Below are 18,910 nucleotides of genomic sequence, written 5' to 3' on the forward strand. Positions count from 1 at the left end.
AAACTAACCACTGCAGTATCTGCAGACAATTATTAATTATCTCTTCTTCAGACTTGCCTGTCTGTCTTTCCAAAGACACAATTCTGACACTTCCCAAACCAGAGGCAGGAAGGGAGAATAGTCAATTGCCATTGCAGATGACTCTGAAAATGAACAATTCTGTTTTCATTCCAAATTGCCAATGAAAGGTAATTGCTAAGCTCTCCACAGAACAGCAATCTGAAAAATGTTGGCTTGCTAATTTCAACACATTGGGACGGGGGAAGATTAAGAAAATGTAGACTTCCAATTTCAAAAGCCCCTGAGTTTGCCATAGAGGGTGGGGCTTGTTTGTTCCTTTTCAGTCCATGTAGTGGGATGGCAGGAGAGGGAGGGGAGCATCTGAGATTCTTTGATTTCTAGACTACTGGGGCAAGGAATCTGAAAATCCTGGACACTCCTTCCCTGGAGGGCTGCCAGGATCTGTAGGGTTCCTAATATTTCTGACTTTGAAAAAAAAAAAATTAAAAATCTGACAAGGGGGTTGACTGTAGGCCAAGACAGCACAGAAGCACTCCCCAAAGTCTGTCTGCTGAACTTCTGAGATTTCAATGAGTAAATCAGCAAGAGTTCAAGCAGGATCCCAAGGGAAAAGTGCCTCTTGACTTTGATTTAAAATGTATTCCTTAAAAGTTCCCTAACAACTCTAATAGTAGATGAGGAAAAGCAAGCAGTCTGCATAACAGTAGCTGAACATCCCAGGGAACATTGCCAGCAGTGACTGGCTGCAGTCAGATGCAGCTAATACAAGCCTCCTCACAGAATTTCTGCCTCTTAGTGTCTCCCAGTGACATCACATCTGTACTGGCTTAAAAGTAAACTGATCCCCTTCCTTAGTTTTACAGCTACAGCTTGTCCTGATCTTCTTATTCCTAAGCTCTGAAATGCTTTCAGAGTCATCTGACAGTTGTCCACAGGACACACTGATCCCAGTAATTGAAAACTGATCTGGATCACAATCTGTCTGAACTGAACTGCAGTATTGGCTCAAACTCTCCTTTTTCAAACACTTTGGACATAGAAGTTATTGTCAAAACATAGGTAATGTTTGTTGAAAACTTAACTAAACTGTGCAGTGTCAAAACCCCACCCTTTTCAACAATTTTTAAGTCATGTTTTTTTTCCCTTCATATAGTCTTGTCTTCTTCCTCTGTCTTTGGAAGACCTGAAAAATCAAGATGTATGTCATCATTTATGTAGCAGCAGTTTGGTGTCTTGGTCAAGACATGACTGAACATGTTTTGAAGAGGGTAGACAAATCACCTTTTTTGTTTATAGAAAGCAAAAAGTTTCCGCTTTGAATGCCATGATGTGCCACTCTGTTGCATTCACTTTGTAGAAGCTTCTTAACACTGAAAGACATTTTCATAAATTTTAAGAGAGCACTCTAAAAATATCAGGTAAGTTCTATTAACAAGTGATAAGTTAGTATGAAGGTTTTAGTAATCATCCACTTTGCAGGCATTTTAGATGGAAGAAAATCTGTTCAGAAAGCAAGCTGTGTTACCTACCACACATGCTGAAACACTGTTCACAAGAGGACACAGCAGTGGATGAATCCCTTTTGGGAGAACAGCCTGTTGGAGTAGAGAACTGGAAACATTGGAAAGAGTAAATGTGAAGAAGCTCTATCTTGAAAAAGGTAGTCTTATGAGTCCTCTTCTTTCTTAAAATATGTATTTAATCCTTGGTATGATTTCTGCAAAGACCACTTCTGCTTCTGTCAAAAAAATGAAACTACTGCAACTGTTAGCATCCTGATCCTGTGCTATTTGCCTCTTCTGGAAAGGTCAAGGGATCCTTCTTTCCATTAAAGTGGACCTTCTGACTTGCAGCATCAATGATTCAGATTCTGCTCTCGAATTGCTGTCATTATCTCTCTGTTGTTTTCTATTGTAAATCACTGATTGTGATTGCCTGTAAACAACAGTGGCACGATAGTACTGGAGTAATTGTCATGTTTGTTCCACGTGATCATGACACTTCAACATGAGAGGAGTTACAAGAACATGCCCACCTGTGGGATGTGGACTCTGCTGTTGATTTTGGATCAATCTTTGTGTTACCTGAAGGTAGATGTTCACTTTATAAAGCATTGTCTGGTTTATCAGTTCAGCTTTAAGTATATGTTTAAGCAAAACTTACTGGCAACACTCCACCAAAATTGTTTGCTGTTGGATACGTCCTGACAGCTCCTACCAAGCACAGTAATGGGAAATCCTCAACAGAGCCATTTATTTAATTAGAATTATTTTGAAATAACTATTATGTATGTACATTAGAGTTGATTTAAGTAGAGACTTATGACCATTCCATATATTGTGTTACCCAAGTTGCTCTAACTCTTGGGACAACTGGATAAACTGGCAAAGTGAAGCTGTTTGTCACAGGCAATTTAATTCTCTAATTAGCATTTCCTTCTTCCCATATGCTTGCAGGGCAAGAATCTGCTCTGGTTTGGTTACATTCACAAGAAACTCAAAAGGTCTTTTGGAAAACTGAACTTCCCAATTACTAAAATAGAAAAGAAAAGACACAAAACTAAAAACAAATACACAAAGAGTCTTTAGGAGGAAAAAAAAGAGGTTGTTAAAATAGGCAATGAGGTGGATTCTTTTCTTAGCTATATTGATTTAAATAAAAGTTATTTCAGTGACATGAAATCTAAATGTATATAAGAATAACTGAAGGGCAGCATCTGACTTTCATTGCCTCTGTTGCAGTGATAGCTGGGCTTCACTTCTGCTTGCTGGAGATAAAATATTTCCCCATGGTCATACCAAGTTCAACAACCAGCTCAAAAGCACAAGTAATGATGCAAGCATCAGCTGTGCCAGGGAGAGAGTAATATAACTGAAAGCTATTTACTTCTGGTGATATTTCTGTAAGAGAAAATGTGAGTTTGCAGCCTTTTCTTAGCTGGGTTGCTACAAACACTGTCCAGCTACAAAAACCTCCTTTTTTGTGTGTGTATTTGTAGGCATTCTGACTTAGCTCTTCCATGCTTTTTAAGGGAAGAAGGAGAGAGGTGAGATGCCACAGGGCTTCAAATGATGCCAATTATGCGGGAAGCATCCCACTCTATGAGGCATAGCCATGCAACTTTGCATGTTGAGTTTCTTGTTCAAAAATGTCCATAAAACATTTCCTTCATGCTTTACCAATTTATGTTGTGCCAAGGGTCCTTTCCAGAGCTTTACAACGAAGTTGAGGCTTGTAAGAAAAGGCCAAAGAGCCAAGGAATAATATGCTACAGACAGAGGGGCAGAAAGCAGAACAAGGGTACCAACAAGTCTGCAGGTTTCTGTTATGCCAAGAAATTTGTTAAATTCACAGCCAGTTTGTATCCTTTTGTTCTCCTGCCAGCATTGTTTAGCTGCTCTCAGATGACAGACTGTCCATTCTCGGTGTAACCCTTCTCTGCACCTTCACTAGAACTGTTTTCTTCTCCAGAACTGTTTTCTTAAGTGTGAGAGCATAAATCATATACTGTGTTCTGGGGGAAGCACCAGAGAGCGTTTTGTACACTTGTGTTAGTGCTTCCCTGCCTCTACTAGCAAAATACCATCTAAGGCATGTTCTCCTCTTCTCTGAATGCCTGAAGATTTCATTCAATCATCTTTTGCATGTCCTAGCTCATTTGACTTTTGACAAAACTGTCCTTAATCCTATGCATCTCTATCTCTACACAACAGCTATCTTTGTTGACCAGGATTATTTGCTATTTCTGACTTATGAGAACCACTCTATAGTGAAGTTTTTTCCACTTATTCAGGCCTAAAATACCTCTCAGTAAGATTTTTTTTCTTGATGGGAATAGTTTTTATATCTTCGGTCTAGATATATTCCAATCTTCCTCCACATTCAAGTCTTTCATCTCTTCAGTCCAGGTAAATCTGCTAGTGAGTTTCCTTAATTTGACAGTTTGCCCTTTTGAAGCTGAAATATTTTATTACCAACTTGCTTCTCTTTGTTATTCTGTCCATAGAAATGCAAACAGTTGCTGAGTGCTCAGCCCAATGGAGTTATTTATGACCAGTTCTTTTTTAGTGTCTTCATTACTTACTAATTTGGGGTTGTCTCTTTTTGTCTCAGTGACTACTGAGAAGAAATCTGGCAGCTATCACACACATGGCTAGCTGGGCCCAAGTTTATTATTAGAACCATGTTTCCCAAATAGGGTATCTGGGAAGTTGACCATGGCACAATTCCCAGTGGTGTTTCTTTAATAACATTTCAGTGACAGACTTCTTCTTGCACCATTGTATTTTAGCTGGAGACAAGAAAGGCCAGGTTTCAATGAAGTGTCCAAATCAAAAACAACCACTCCCCGAAAAGCAGAGGCTGTGAGCAGGTGGCTTGGGCTTCTGGAAGTGGAGCTCCTTGTTCCCATACAATGGGGAATTTTATGATGAATGAAATGATGATAGATGGCTTTTAATAAAATGCAAAGATCACTTGATGGTTTCCACTTGTGTGGATGAAATGGCTAAACATTTAAATAGAAGGAGTATTGTACTAAGATTGCAAATGACTTGGATATTGGCCTATTGATCATATCCACATGGGTCAGGTCTGGCTTCCATTTGGAACAGGAGCAGAGCAGTAAAATACAAAAGTCTGATCCACAAGCTATTGTTCTCCTGAGTTACAGAGACCAAGCCAGCCTTTTCTGCCATAGGGCTGCTCTGTTCAGCCTGGAGTCCCGTGGAGGGAGGATTCCTTCTCCCGTGCCATCAGCCCAGTTTTGAGTGGGTACCTACTGGTTCTTCCAACCTGTTGCAAGTGACCATTTGCTCATTAGCAATGGGCATTACCTGGCAGAAGTTGTAAGTGGATAAGTCAGTCATGGGAAGAAATGCATTTAAAATTTTTGCACATTTTGCCTACATCCAAGACACTGAGTGCAACTTGAACTCTTAAATGTAAGAAACATGCAAAGCACTCTTCTTCTCAGCCCATGTCTGTGTCTCATTGAAATTATTCTGCTGTTTACATATGACAAGGCTTCTAGCAGCTTGTCATAACATTTCTGACTTATAGTGGCTCACCTAGCCTTCTCACCCTCCTTCTTCCTGGAATCTAACCATAGCTATTTGTATCACTTTTATAGCCTGTTTTGTGTTCTGACTTGCTACATCATATTTTCAAGTAAAGACCCAAACTGAAGAGTACCTGGCAGAAAAACTGTGTACCTGTTCCAAGATCTTAGGCTGCGAACCAGTAAAGGAATCCAGGCCAGTTAACACTGGCCAAAATTCGAAGTGGAAAGGTTATATATCTGAGAGCTGCAGTAGCTGCCTCAGCACTTGTAATAATGACTTGGCTGTACAGGTGAGGCCAGCAGGACACAGGACAGAAACTTGGGGCCAGAATCACAGGCTGTGCAATGGGGAGCCAGCAGGAAAAACAGGGATGTCTTTTTTATAAAATGCATAGAGAAAGAAATAGGGCATTAAGCTGTGCTTTAAATGGCAAAGGCATCTCACCTATTGGCCTCTACTTAGAAAGGAAACAAGGAGAGTGGATTCTGGCATGGTACTGTAGGAATAACAGAGCTATTATAAAAGGACAGGTATTTCATCTTCTAGAAGCAGCTTATGTCAGTCATCTGAGCACACAAGGCCCAGTGGGTAGAGACCCAGAGCCACAGGATCAAGGGCTTCTTGTTCTCTCTGAGCTCGGAGCCCACCTGCATTTGGCACAGGGGATGTGACCTAGCAGCAGACTGCAAATAAGGGTCTCCCACAGCCCTGCCACCCCCCAGCTCTGCCCCGTGCACCCCCTCACCTCTCTCCTCACAGTCTTCCCTCGTGCCAGATGCCACAGCCAACATCCTCTGTGAACAGCAGTCCACTGCGTGCCTGTAAGCTACAGGGAGGAGCTGCATCCCAGGCAGATGGGTAGGAGAACTGGATCTTGAGAGGTCTGTCTCCTGCCAGGGGAGGAAGCACCAGCTCTGGCCTGCTTTGCCTGGAGAAAGGGATGCTTTCAGCACTATGAAGCTTCAGTTTGGGTCACCCTTGGATGCACATAGAGGTGGAGTCACACCAGTACACTGGCATCCATTGGGAGGATGAGGGGGCAAGTGGAGGATTTAAGTTCCATATGACAGTGTAGTTAAATGGAAACCAGGCAACAATTGGTGGGGAGAAATCTGAGGTTTAATGTTGCTTTTGACCTAGTGAAAACAACTGGCTGCTCAGGACATATTTTCTCTATTTTTTCAAACCCTTTCCCCTTTTCCTTCCTGCTGTTTTACTTGCAATGCTCTTCAAGTGCGTGTTTTGACCTATTTCTTCTGCTTATGCCTAATAAAGTACAAGCATGCTTAGTGCCTATTAGATAATGTATTTCTTCATAGGTTTGCAGATCTTATGTATAGACACATGCCCTGAAGGCTTCACTTTGGTTGGCAAATAGCACTTCCTAATGTGCTCACCACTTAAGATTGAGTTTGACTTGCTGGCAGGGAGGTTGTCTCAGCCTACCTGGGTTACCTCTGCAACATATTTTGCCGTCATATGTTTTGTTTGTTTGTGTCCTGTCTCCCTGATGGAGTAGAGGACCACTGCACAGCCTGAGGCAGGAGAAAGCACCCTGCAATTCCCAGAAAAGGCAGTCCCTAGTGACTGTGAAAGCAGTCACAGCCTAATGTAGTTCTTTGGTTGACCCGGTCTTGAAAAAGTGACCTTAAAACTAGATGGGGGTTGCATGTTGTGAGTTCCAAACACTGTGGGTTCTGATTAGATGTGCTACAGTCACTCACCAGATTTTTTTTAAAGCTCCTGGGACAGGCTTTAGCAAGTTGTCTCCTGGCACAGTCTCTGGAAGAAATATCATGCAACCACAAATCAGTCACTGGTGCTTACTACAACTGGGGCAGTAAGTGCAGCCGTGACCAGTCCCCAGTCACCTGGGGCAAGGGGATTGAGAGAAGGTCTACAAAACAGAGTTGTGCTCAGATTTTGGGGCTCAACAGCAGAGATTTGGGCATGTATGGGACTCAAGGCAGCGGTCATGATGTGATGTAAAGATTAGGATCAGACTGTGATGGTAGATAGTAAAGCTAGAAAACAAGTGACGAAGGGATGTTATTGCAGTCTGTATTTCTATAAATGCTTTCATCTCCCAAAGTAATTAATGAACGGTGTCAGGTCTGTTGCATTTTTAGCTCTAAGACCAGAGGGTGCATTGCCTACACAGAGCTTCATTAGTCATCTTGCTTGTTGGATTGCTGGGGAAGAAATCAACTTTCCATTCTCTTTATTCCTTGTTCTCCACAGTTTTGCTTTTCCCACGTTTAACAGTTTTTCCTGTAATTTACTGTAATAAATAAACAAAAAATATAGTCTTTTATTTGTCTTATTACAGTATTTTATTTTATTGTACTTTATTTGTCTTTGATTTTGCAAGCTGGGGTAGAGGCTGCAACATTTTCTTAATTTAGTAGTGACTCAGGAGGTACATGGTTTCTCCTGGAACTAAAATACGAATACATTTTATTTAGATTTATTTTAGTTATTGCTTCACATTTAAAGGTTTGTGTGGCTTTTATGTTTGGTTTGGGGAGAGGTTTGTGTCTCATGAGAGTTGATTTTGAACCAAAAGAGCAAATCTGTTAACTTTTTGGTCACATGCATTGTTTTCATTTGCAGGAACATTCATTTGACTTCCTGCTAGTCATCCATTTCCAAAGCATTTTGAAAGGTTCTTATTGTTGTCAAATCATTTGTGTGCAGTAGACTACATCCTAGTGATTCCTTATACTGTCCTTTTACTTTGTGCCAAATAAAGTCATTGGTGTTGCAGATTAGTTATTAACTTCTTGCTTGTACAGATTATTTGGAAAACACCTAGGAACGAAACTGTTTTGCACTGTATCAATTATTGAAATTGCTATTTGAATCCTTGAATTTAGTTCAACATATTTAAATGACAACAAACATCAGCTTTCCTTCTGTTGCTGGTGTGGGACAGCTACAGTTGCCAGAAGAAACTGAAGTGAAATTACATTACTGCAAATTAGATTATTATATTACTTGACCAATGTGGTGCACTTTATTCCAGATAAAGATGTAGTCAACTATCTTAGATGCAATTTTTTGTATTTTTTACATGCACTGCCTTTAATGAAAGGTAATAAAACTGTGAGTAAACAGGTCCACTGTATCTCCTGTGGACTTTGGGCTGCAATTGTGAATGTTTAGCTCTTCCTAGAGTTAGATGCCTTTTGCAAGACTCCCAGAAAATGACAAGCACATAACTTGCAGCCAGCTATAAAATCAAATGGCCTCCAAGTCATCACACAGCATCACCATAGTAAAGAACATTGCATCTGTCTAACTAGCTTCAGAGGTGCCCTGGTAACTCGAGTTGGCCTTTCTGAGCCAGTGGCTCAGTCCTGCCAACAGTACGGTCACGTTTTTCACCTGTGTCTTTCAGCCTGCATAAAGGTCCATGCTAGACTGTTATCAATACTCAGGTATCAGCTCATGCCCGTGAACTCATGCACTAAAGATGCAGCTGCAACACACACATCCTGTCTGGAACAGAGGCAGGAATAACATCCATTTCCTCAAGCTTTCCTACACTCGTCTGTGGTGAATAGTTCCAACAGCTTGCTCTGCAAAAATGTGGCACATCCTGAGAATAAGTCCATCCTGTATACTAAACAAAGGCAAGGCTTTGCAAAATAAAGCAAGGCCAGAAACAAAATAATACCAGACTATGTAATTTTAGACTGTCCTGAAAGTACAAGCAAGGGGACTGACATGAAGTCACATAATCAGTCTTCTGGTATTTCATGACTTCTAACTCCTTTGTTGTGCAACCTTAGTGATTTTTAAAAACAATTGGTTTTGTGCCTATTATACTTAGGTGAACCAAAGGGTAAGGATTGAAGAGATGAGAGCTAGCAGCAAAAAGGTATAGCAGAGTTAAATAAACTAACTTCAGAAGGCAGGTAATTTACCTATGTACTTGGCGGCAGCTTGGTTTTGTAAAGGCCAGGATGTGAAGAGGGAAGACTTTGGGAACCTTTTGGGAGAAGGGGAAAAGTACAAAGGTATTTTCAGCTCAAGGGAAGACAAATTACAGAGGACTGAACTTTGGTTCTTAGCCCAGAACACACTGAAAGCCACCTCAGCAGACTATAGAGTGGGATAGTCCCTTAAGAATAGACAAAATTTCCAGGCTTTCAATCTGTTATTTTTATTACATGTACTCATAGGCTGTAAAAAACTGCTGCTGAGAATAGACTCCACCTATGGTCATTCCCAGTGATAGCCATCAAAACCAGGAGTGGCTCTTCCAATAAAGGAAGCATCTTATTCTGATACAATCCTAAAAACATACTGTAAGCTCACTGAAGCATCATATAGAAAACTTTCAGATTGGAAGTGATTAGGATTGTAACAACTGAAATAGGAGAGAATAACTAAATTATTAACAACCCCTCAGATTTTTTTTCTAGCATGATACACTCCTCTACATAAAATACAGCATTGATGCAGTACAGAATTCCTAACAAACTGATTTTTTTCATCACTAGCAGAATTGTTTATTAACTTTCCTTTCAAATAGCAAGACCCAGCCCCACGCGGTTGGGTCCTGAGGTATGGAGAGATTTTCCAGCAGCCCCATGACTCGCTGCTGCGTTGATCATAAAGTGTGAGGCTCCATTTTGCTCCTGACAGCAGCTCCACAACGAGATAGTTCTTCCCCTGAAGGCTGTCCCTGGGGCTTGATGGCAGGGAGCAGAAGTGCTCGGGGAGGGAGAATCCTGCCCCTGAACGAGGTACAGTGGCTCTCAGCTTGCTTGGCTCACCCTCCCCCGCACCCCACACCTCGACACGCAGCCGGGGACAATCAGTTTGTTAATTAGATGGTAATTCCCGGAGGCCGAAAAGGGGCTGGTGGGTAGGGCGTTGTTCGCTGCCCCTTGCTTTGCGGGACTCCCACGCCTTCTCAGGCTGTCGGCGGCGAACGGCCCGGGGAGGGAGGAGAAAGAGGAAGAAGCGCATCTGCGGCTCCAGCTAGAAGTTGATCAGAGACCAGAAACTCACTACTGAGGGTAAGAGATTGCAGCGCTTTATCTTTCTTCGCGTCAGTCTCTCCACCCCCTGGAAGGTATTGGTATAAACGGAGGAGGAATTTGAGCAGGCTCGAGCCAAATAATATTTCTGTCTAAACACACAACGTGCTTCCTCCTACGTTTTCGCTTCCAGATGGGGCTCAGCTGAACCAGCCCTCCTCTTCAGCCCAGTCGTAAGCACCAACCGTGTGGGAACCGGGCTGGAGCTGCTAGAGGCTGCAGCAGCAGCCTGGGCGGTCCTGAGCAGAAGCAACGAGCTCTGCCCTCTTCTCCGGGATCATTTAAAGATAAAATACCTGCTCTTTTGACAACCGGTAAGTGAACACCCTTGCTTTATAAAGTAAACCCTTGCACAGGCTGAGAGGGTGTTTGGATGGTGTCTGAACCCATAGGAGTGGGTGCGGTGGAAGTGCTTGTTCCCGAATTTGCAGGACGTAGGATGGTTGTTGTGAGACGTTCGACGCTTGGACAGGAATGGACGTGGGGGGTCTTTCCCAACCTTTACCTTTCCATGCTCTTCGCACTAGGCTCTCGCGTCATTTCAGACGGGAAAGCTTCCTCTTTTAACCTCACGTAGAGTCTATATGTATGCTTCTAATTTTAAAATCTGCTTCAGGTGAATACTGGGTGGCAGCATCTGCCAACAGCATTGCTATTCAATGTAAATTACCGCGTATTCAAAAGGCAGAGCTGCCTATTCCGATACATCAGCGTGTTCCTCGATGAAAGCATTCAAGGAATTAAATTGAATTTCCAGAGGGATGAAGCCTGCCTCTACAAGCCTCCTTTGAAGAGAATACAATTTTAATCGGCTTGAGAGCTGGTGAGATGAGAGATCCCAGACCTTTCCCAGAGATTCCTGGGAACTTTCTGGCTAAAAAATATTAACACCGCGGCGCAGCGGGGAGCCGGCTCCCGGTGGGGATGAGCCCGAAAGAAGTCTAAGCGCCGCCGCCCCCCGCCTTCCCGGCGGCTCTCGGATGCGCTTGATGCCGCGGGCGGGCGGGCGGCCGGGGCCGGAGGGCGAGGCCGGGCTGAGGCGCTGCCCGGGGCCGCATGTGGAGCCAGGAGTCGCCCCCGGCCGGAGCGGGGCCCCCCGGCGGGCGGCGGGGGAGGGTCCGGCGGGCGGCCGGGCGCCTCCGCACGCACAGGTAGGCGGCTCTGGAGGGCCGTGGGTGAGGGGAAAAAGGGCCGCGTTTCCCCGGCTGCTCCCGCCGTGCGCGGGGCGCGGGAGCCGCCCGCCTGTCCCCGGCCTCCCGGAGCAGCCGCGCTGTCAGGCCGGGGCGGCGGGAGGAGCCGCCACGGGGCCCCCCGTGGGTCGCGGCGGGAGGCGAGCCCGGGGGCGGGAGAGTAAGGGGTGGCGGGGCCCGGAGCTCTCGGGGTGGGTAGGTCAGGGCAAGGTTGGGGGAAAGCGGGTACATGCGGGCAGGACAGCCCCGCGGAGGGGGAGCCTCCAGGCGCTGTTGGCGGCGGTCCGTAAGTAAAATTTGAGGGGAGATTCGCGGCTTCTGCTAAGCTGCTTGGGTCGGGTAATCCCACCGTGTTGCCATGGCTGCCGGTCAGGCAAGTTCGGATAAAGGGTTGCTTCTGGTGAGGGTACCCTTGGAAATGCCGAAGGCCTCAGGGAAGGAACAATGGCTCTGTGGGCAGACTCGGCTTTAAGCTATGCAAATCCATTACTTGTAGTTTAGGGAAGAAACAAACCCTGGAAGTTTTATGTTCTCTGGGTTTTTTTTTATTATTTTAAGTATTTGGATTATTATTTGGCAGTCGGGGTGGTGTTTCTATTTTAGGTACAGCAAGCTGTGAGATCAGTCCTGCTGTCCTTTCTCAAATTAAAGTTTACAAGGAGATGAACAGCTGATCTATTGGGATTTGTGGCTGTTGTGTTCTTGTTACCCAACTGAAACTTTCTGTCCAGATTTCTTTCATTTTAGTCTCTTCTTCATCCACCTTATGCTGAGCTATTCTTGCAGACAGTTTGGTTGCAGAACTATTAAAAGGATAAACTTTGTGATGGGATGAGATTACTTGTTTTAACCTGGTAATTCTATTGCAGCTGAAATATGTAAAAATGTTATACATAAAAATATCTCTGGTGGAGGGTGCCATGGTAGTAGACTGGTCACTTCTAAAGTCAAAAAACTGAACTTGAATTTACTCACAGTAAATTAAAGTAAAAGGAAATATGCATGGAGCGGGGCTTCCTACCCATTAACAGGCAACACTCTTATCTGATTAGTCTCAGAAGTGATGTTTATGAAACTAAAACGACTTTCCTTTCATATGTAATGTTGCAGCAGCTGTATCTTTGTTTTTTTCCTAACTACACGAAATAAATCTATGGATCTTTTTTCCCCAACCCGATCCAGTACCTGTTTCTTTAGCACATCTGTCTCTGCTGAACTGAAGCAGTCCATTAAATTACTCTTTAAGCTTACAACTGTTTATTTAAGCAGCAGAATTAAAAGTGGGTAAGCCTCATGGGCTCCCTGAGGGTCATCTTGGCTTTAGACGACCTTTCCCTCTCATGGCATGGGTAAATGATCCTCTGAGATTTCTGGAGGAAAAGTTCTCTCTGGAAGCAGTTGCCAGTTGGGGAAGTGCCCATGGGAGCAGCTGCAGAGTGTACAGTCGCAAGAGTAAAACCTGGAAGCTGGCAGAAAAATCATGAGTCCTGAGTTATAAACAGGTGGGGAAATATGTGTTAGACATGGTAGACAAAGGTGACTGGCAAGACATTATGTTGATGTGCACCGTGTGCCCTGCTAAGTAATGACTTAAACAATTATGAAGGGGAGTTTCCTCCCTGAGGAGGGAAATACAGTGGCTGATTGGTGACGGATCCTATTCGCAGCAGGAAGCGCTTGAGATGCTTCTCCTTCACCACCTTCTCAGACTCTTGATAGCTTAACAGCAGAGACAGTTTTAGAGGATTTGTTATGATTGCTTTCTTCTTTACGTGGTCATTTTTGGATCGTTCTTACCACAGCTTGTTTGTGCCATTAATGTTTTTATCTGAGGCTTGTTTTCTTTGTTAGTTTCTGGGCACACCATGATTAGTGCCTTTCCATAAAGATTTGATCCGTTCTCCGATGACAGGTTTGGAAAAGTTCTCATAAACCCTCTTTGGCTGATGTGTGGTTTTCTGCTTCTTGCGTGTTGCTTCATAGTCTCTGAACCAATATCCAGGATATTTTGGCCTGGAAGAGGATGCAATCAAATGGATCCTTTGAAAATAAAGCTTGTGAGACCACCACGGGTCTCCTCAAGGCAGTCTATACCATTGACTCAAAGGCGATTCTGAGGAAAGGCTCTAATTTTTTTCCTTCACAGTATAGCTTGAGGTGTAGCACAGAATCTTGGTTTGTCTTTGTATGTTAACATTAAGGTCGTTTTACTTATAAGCACAAAAGGTTGTTTTTACTGTGCGTATGATGTGAAGTACTCTGCTGTGGCTGCCTAGTTAAGTGCAGTTTAGGAATGATCTCAAGGTTAGTTGAAATACCTCTTTCTACAGCCATCTTTCCTTACAGATGTTTGCACTATTTTAGCTAAATTGGTTGAAATGTGCATTGTGTGTTGAAGAGGAGTTTAATTTATCAGACTTAATGAAATTTACTTTGTAATTCACTTGAATAATTTGTTCATCAGTTTCTCTAGCTTTATAGAGGAGTTAGTAAATAATATTGGGAAACTCATTTATGAGGTAACTCAATCTACAGGATTTTTTTCATAGTCTCTGTTTTCTACCATCTAATTACTCAAAATACCAGGAAGAGAATAAACCCTCCCTGAACTTCTCTGTTAATCCAGTTTCTTCCAGTTTTGCTGTTTCATGTGATTACTTCTGTATGTATTCATAGCCTTCAAGGGAAATGAAAATAAAGCTACTTTTGTGTATTATTTGTTGTGTGAGCTTCCTAAAGTGTCAAATCTTTCTTTTATCATACTTCTACAGAAGAGCCTCAAACTTCAGCTTTTCTTGATGTGTACTGAGGTTGGGAGGAAATATGATGTGCAGGCTGTTGTTTTCTTTATAAGTCACCTTTCAATAGTGTGTAGAAACTAATCTGCTCTCACTTTGCAGTTCAGTGTATTCATCACTGGTACCAGTAGCTGCTATCTGTACAGAAAGGGTAATGGACAGTGTTAGTGTGGGCTGTGAAGCAAAAAGAGGTAACATGTAGCTTGCACGCAGTGCCACTGCCTCTTGAAAAATGGGTTGAAAAATGCAAGTGCAGAATGTGGTAAAATATTTTGCAACAGTGCTTCTTGCTGCGTTCTGTACCTATCATCTGAAAATACCACGTCCTTTTAAAGTTCATTTTGTTCAGGTGGATTGGCTCTTCAGTGCTCCAGGTTGGTCATCCTTTGGTCTTGAAGGCAGAAGTGTGAAGCCTTGGTATCTGAAGAGAAAATACCCTTTACAGTTCTACCACAGAGTGAGCAAATTGTGTGTCCCCCTGATAATACCCAAAGTTTGTGTGTAGCTGTTGTGTGTTACTTCTTCTCCTGGCCCCTGCAGCAGCATGGTGTGCTAGAGCTGTTCTTTACATTCCAGTGTAAGTGGGGAGTCAGGAGAGGCAAGGCAAGAACTTGAATACCCTCCATTTGCCTTGGCTGAGAAGGAAGGCTGGAAAACTTCAGGAGCCACAAAGCTGATCCTCCCTCCTGTTAGGAGGGCAGGAATGGAGCAACCATGGAACTGGTTTTAAGAGCAACAGGAATTAAATGAAGACCAGTCTTAATCATTAAAGCTCTTAACATCTGTTGATTTCAAGTGCAGGTATCCATTCCCCTGGCAGGAATATTGCTTTTTTTTGGGCCACTAGCCAGTAGGAAGCCTTATTTGTGAGGTATGTGGCTAGCAGTCTTAGATATCCACAGACTCTTCAACTCACTTTGTAAAGAATGGTTTCTAGCCCTTGTGGGTACAGGTTGTAAACACTACAATAAGGATTAGCTGCTGCAGAGCTCAGAAAAGTTCTTTGTTAGGCTGGATCTGCAGACTGACCTAGCACAACAGTATCTAGACACTGCTTTCTGCTCCTGCTCTTCAGGGTCCTAGGCCGACAGTGAAATGAGAACGGTGTGAGGGGCATGTCATCGGCTTACCCAGAACCTTCGGAGGGGAAGTACACCTATGTGATGGCCATTTAATGGTACAAAACATGCATGTGTTAAATACAAATGAAATCATATGTGGGATGGGGGAGAAGTCCCTTTCCCAGGATAAGAAAGGAGTTGAAGTTATGTTTTTGCCATTAGCTTTTTTCTACCCCCCCCTTGGTTAATGTAAGTCCCTCGTGGGCAGCTAATTTTTGCAGGTGTTTAGTGCTGACAGGGTTTTTCAGCTCTGCAATGACCTGTGTAGGAGAAATTATCTATTTAGGGAAAGGAGCATAACAGCATAGCACAAGAGACAGTGTGGGGAAGGAACCTGTGGAGTTTTCTCACTGCAGTGAAGAGAGAGGAAGATGTTTGCTGCTCAAGAGCTGTTGTTGCTGAATGAAACCTCATTTATAATTTGGCAGTTAAAGTAGGTATTTCCTGTTTCTTTGAAGTTCTGGAACCTGCCAGTCTGTGCCCTCTACCAGTGTTACATCTGAGCACCCTGGAAACATCATCACCTCTGTCTTTACAGTGATTCAGGTAGTCTGAAGTCCTCCTGTGGGACTGAGATCAGGAGGAGTTTAGTGGTGTAGATGGGAGACAGGCTGTAGGGTTTGTTTGAACACAACATTTGCACAATGGAGCTACAATATGAAATCTACTTGGTGAAGCACAGGAACAAGTTAGGATTTGTCCACATTGCTGAATGTGCACAAGCCTTGCTAGCATGTAGTAGCTAGTCTTGATCGTGCCCCTTGTGTAGACAAGTTACTGCCTTCTCATTTGATTATCTGGGAAAAGCCTGGAGGTTTTTTTGCTGGAAAGTTAAGGGAAGACTACAGCTAGCTCTGCTTGCCCAAATGTTTTGCAGTATTTAATGAGGCAGGGTGACTGTTACTTGCCTCAGCTGAGAATCTGGAAGGCTATGTATGCCTATCCTTCAAGACACCCTCCTCCCCCCAATTTTATAACCACCCATGGCAGTTTTAATTCTCCCTTCTCAGAAAGTTGAGGGCCCCAGGCCTGTGTCTGCAGTGAAGGACCCCATGGTTCAGCAGCTCCGATGTAGCAGAACCACTTCAGTCTCCTTTTGTGGGTTTTCTGTCCTTTTTTTGTGCCCTGGTTCCACATCGGTAGGTCCATAAAGGGGTGCTAAAAGGAGCAGGCAGGAATGCTGTCCTCCAGCTCCTGTACTAAACAATTGTAGGTGCTGCAGGGGGAATGTGTGGAGGAGGGGAATGAAACACAGAATGACCATAACATGCTGTTCCTAAAGAACATCTCCCACTGTCGCTGCTGGAGACAGAACTGGGCTGGATGGACACTGGTCTGACATAGCAGAGCCTTCCTTGTGCCTTCGTGGCTCATCTTGTGCTATGAAGCGCAGGCCAGGATCGTAAACTGGGTTTTGAGTAGCCAGATGATTAAAATACTGATTAATGTAAATACCATTTGTACTGTTTCTCAAGATTGACTGCCTTTTCTTGCAATACATGTTAAGGAAGTACTGTTACTTCATTTTCATTGGAACAATTTGAATGGAATAGTTATTTTAATTCGTTCGTTCTTTTGTGCAAATGGCACACCGTAATTTGACGTTGGTTCTTAGATGGCTTAGCCTCAAACTTTAGGTTTTGTGTTAAAGATTTCTAATCTAAATTAAAACTCTTGTTTCAGAAATAACTGTAAAGTGAATTAGAATATAATCTCATTCAGTTTTCACAGAGAATATTTCCTGTAATAAATACTGGCTAGTGTTGGAGTGACTTCTTTTGAAGCTGGGTAATTGAAGTCAGCTAGCACTGTTAATTGACTGAAAAGGATATTTAAAATGTTGAGCATCATACAACCACTTTGGGGAATTTGGATACTTATATGTTTGTGCAAGGCTTTCAAAACTTTTAGCACTTTTTTTTTTCCCCAATGGCTAGAGACTTTTATATCTCTGTTGCACAGTCGTGTGACAAGATATAATGAAAATGAATTTCTGATGTTTTTCTGCATGTACCTTCTGACCTTTAATAAAAAATGATCTTATAGGCTTTCTTAATTCTACCCAGTCGGGTGTTTATTTTTGTAAAACTTGTGGAGGTCTCCAACACAATAAGTTCCTAATCTCCTCTCAAATTTGACCGAAATAAGGCAAAGGGGTTCAAAAGTTCTGTAGGAAAGGAAAGAAAGGACATGCACGCACGCATCCAGGGTGCGATTGCAGAAATCTCATTTCATGCTGAGACCACATGTGATGGAACAGAACAAAAAGCCCTTTACTGTATGGTATTTCATGCTCTAATGGAGTTCTGCATCGTCTGCGGCATGAATAGCAATCTGATAGGACATGGTGATGCTGGAGGCTGAGCTGGATTTGGCGTGGTCAGGGTAGCAAGGAAAAGATGTCAACAGGCAACACAGCAGGTGCAGCTTACGGCGTGTCTTGCTCTAGAGGACTTCAAGTTTTGTGCTGAAGCAAATATCAGACTTTGTGTTTTATCCCTGCTTCAGCGTGGGCCAGTTTGGTTATAAAAGAGCAGATCTCTGTCACGAGGTCCATTGCCCTGCCGTGACTCACAGGGAGGTGAGTCCGGTCTTGTCTCAGGGTTTACTGGTTACTTTCACATGCAACCCTGAGCATATGCAACGCTCAGCAAAGATCAGGTAGAGGAGGATGGCTAATCTGTTTAAAAATACTGCAGTCCTGAAGAAACTCCTCTTTGTTTTGCTGTAGCATTTAGGGACTGTTGAAACTGAGAATTAAACAGCAAGAAATAGATGCTCTGTTTCACCAACAGCAAACAGACTTGGCTTACGAAGGAACAAAGCGAACTGGCGGAGGGAGCTGATGATGTGCAGCCAGAGGTACTTTGTGAAGTCATCACTGCAGCAGAGATTGGGCTGCATGTCTGCAGCCTACCCTTAGTTACCTGCCAATGCCTCATTGCTCTCAGCTGGGCTTGGAGGCATTTTGGCAACTGCAGCAGGGGGGCTGACCCTGAGTGAGGATGTGTGGGTGAGGCAATGTGCACCTTTGACTCCCCTCAGTTTTAGACGAGTGTCCTTTTCAAAAAGAAGAAGAAAAAAAAAATCAAGAAAAAGAGTGATAGATCAATGTTCAGATTTGGGGAGGAAGTGGGTTGTGTTTAACCGTCAGTGAGGATTGAAGTCTGAAAGTCATAAATAGTGTTTCTGTGTGGCACTGAGAAAAGCATAGAAGCTTTCCCAGCATGCCATACTGACTAATGTAGGCAGCTTTCCTCACAGACAGATGGCAATTGAAGATTACCATCAGATATAATTAGCTTTCCTCTTGCATAGGTAAGGAAAGTAAAGTGCATAATTCAGGGCTATGAACTCCAGTATAGGATGAATACCTACTAAAAGTTTACACTGCAGTATGGACTGTTGTTTGCACAGAAATATATAAATAAACACGTACCAACTTTTTTGTAGGGAGTTCCATTCTGTTACAGCAACTAATAGTTGCTCTGTGAAGAATTCCAGTTCTGGTTTTACATCTTCTAGCCTGCTCCTTTGTCCTGAGTTTTTATTATGTTTGATTTCAGCTTTGTTTAAATAAACACAATTAATGACACTCTGAATGCTGAAGTCAGATACACCCTCATCTTTGTTCTCCTTGGAAAACTTACTACCTTACAAACAATG

The 18,910-nt window shown here is 43.2% G+C and overlaps 1 protein-coding gene across 8 annotated transcripts in view; it reads left to right on the top strand.

Moving 5' to 3' along the window:
• The first annotated feature begins 9,984 nt into the window (after positions 1–9,984).
• Positions 9,985–18,910, top strand: part of ST3GAL6 (ST3 beta-galactoside alpha-2,3-sialyltransferase 6) — a 43,911-nt gene continuing 34,985 nt past the window's right edge. For 2 of the 8 annotated variants that reach the window (XM_017830830.1, XM_017830831.1), the window contains exon 1: positions 9,985–10,449. The gene's annotated coding sequence lies outside the window, so the exon portion shown is untranslated. Of the gene's footprint in view, positions 10,450–11,264; positions 11,287–11,570; positions 11,612–18,910 lie in introns of those variants that run through there. The other 6 variants (XM_017830832.1, XM_017830840.1, XM_017830837.1 and 3 more) reach the window with 6 other exon arrangements.

The sequence above is a fragment of the Lepidothrix coronata genome, unplaced genomic scaffold, assembly GCF_001604755.1.
Source record: "Lepidothrix coronata isolate B3197 unplaced genomic scaffold, Lepidothrix_coronata-1.0 Scaffold184, whole genome shotgun sequence".
NCBI lineage: Eukaryota > Metazoa > Chordata > Aves > Passeriformes > Pipridae > Lepidothrix > Lepidothrix coronata.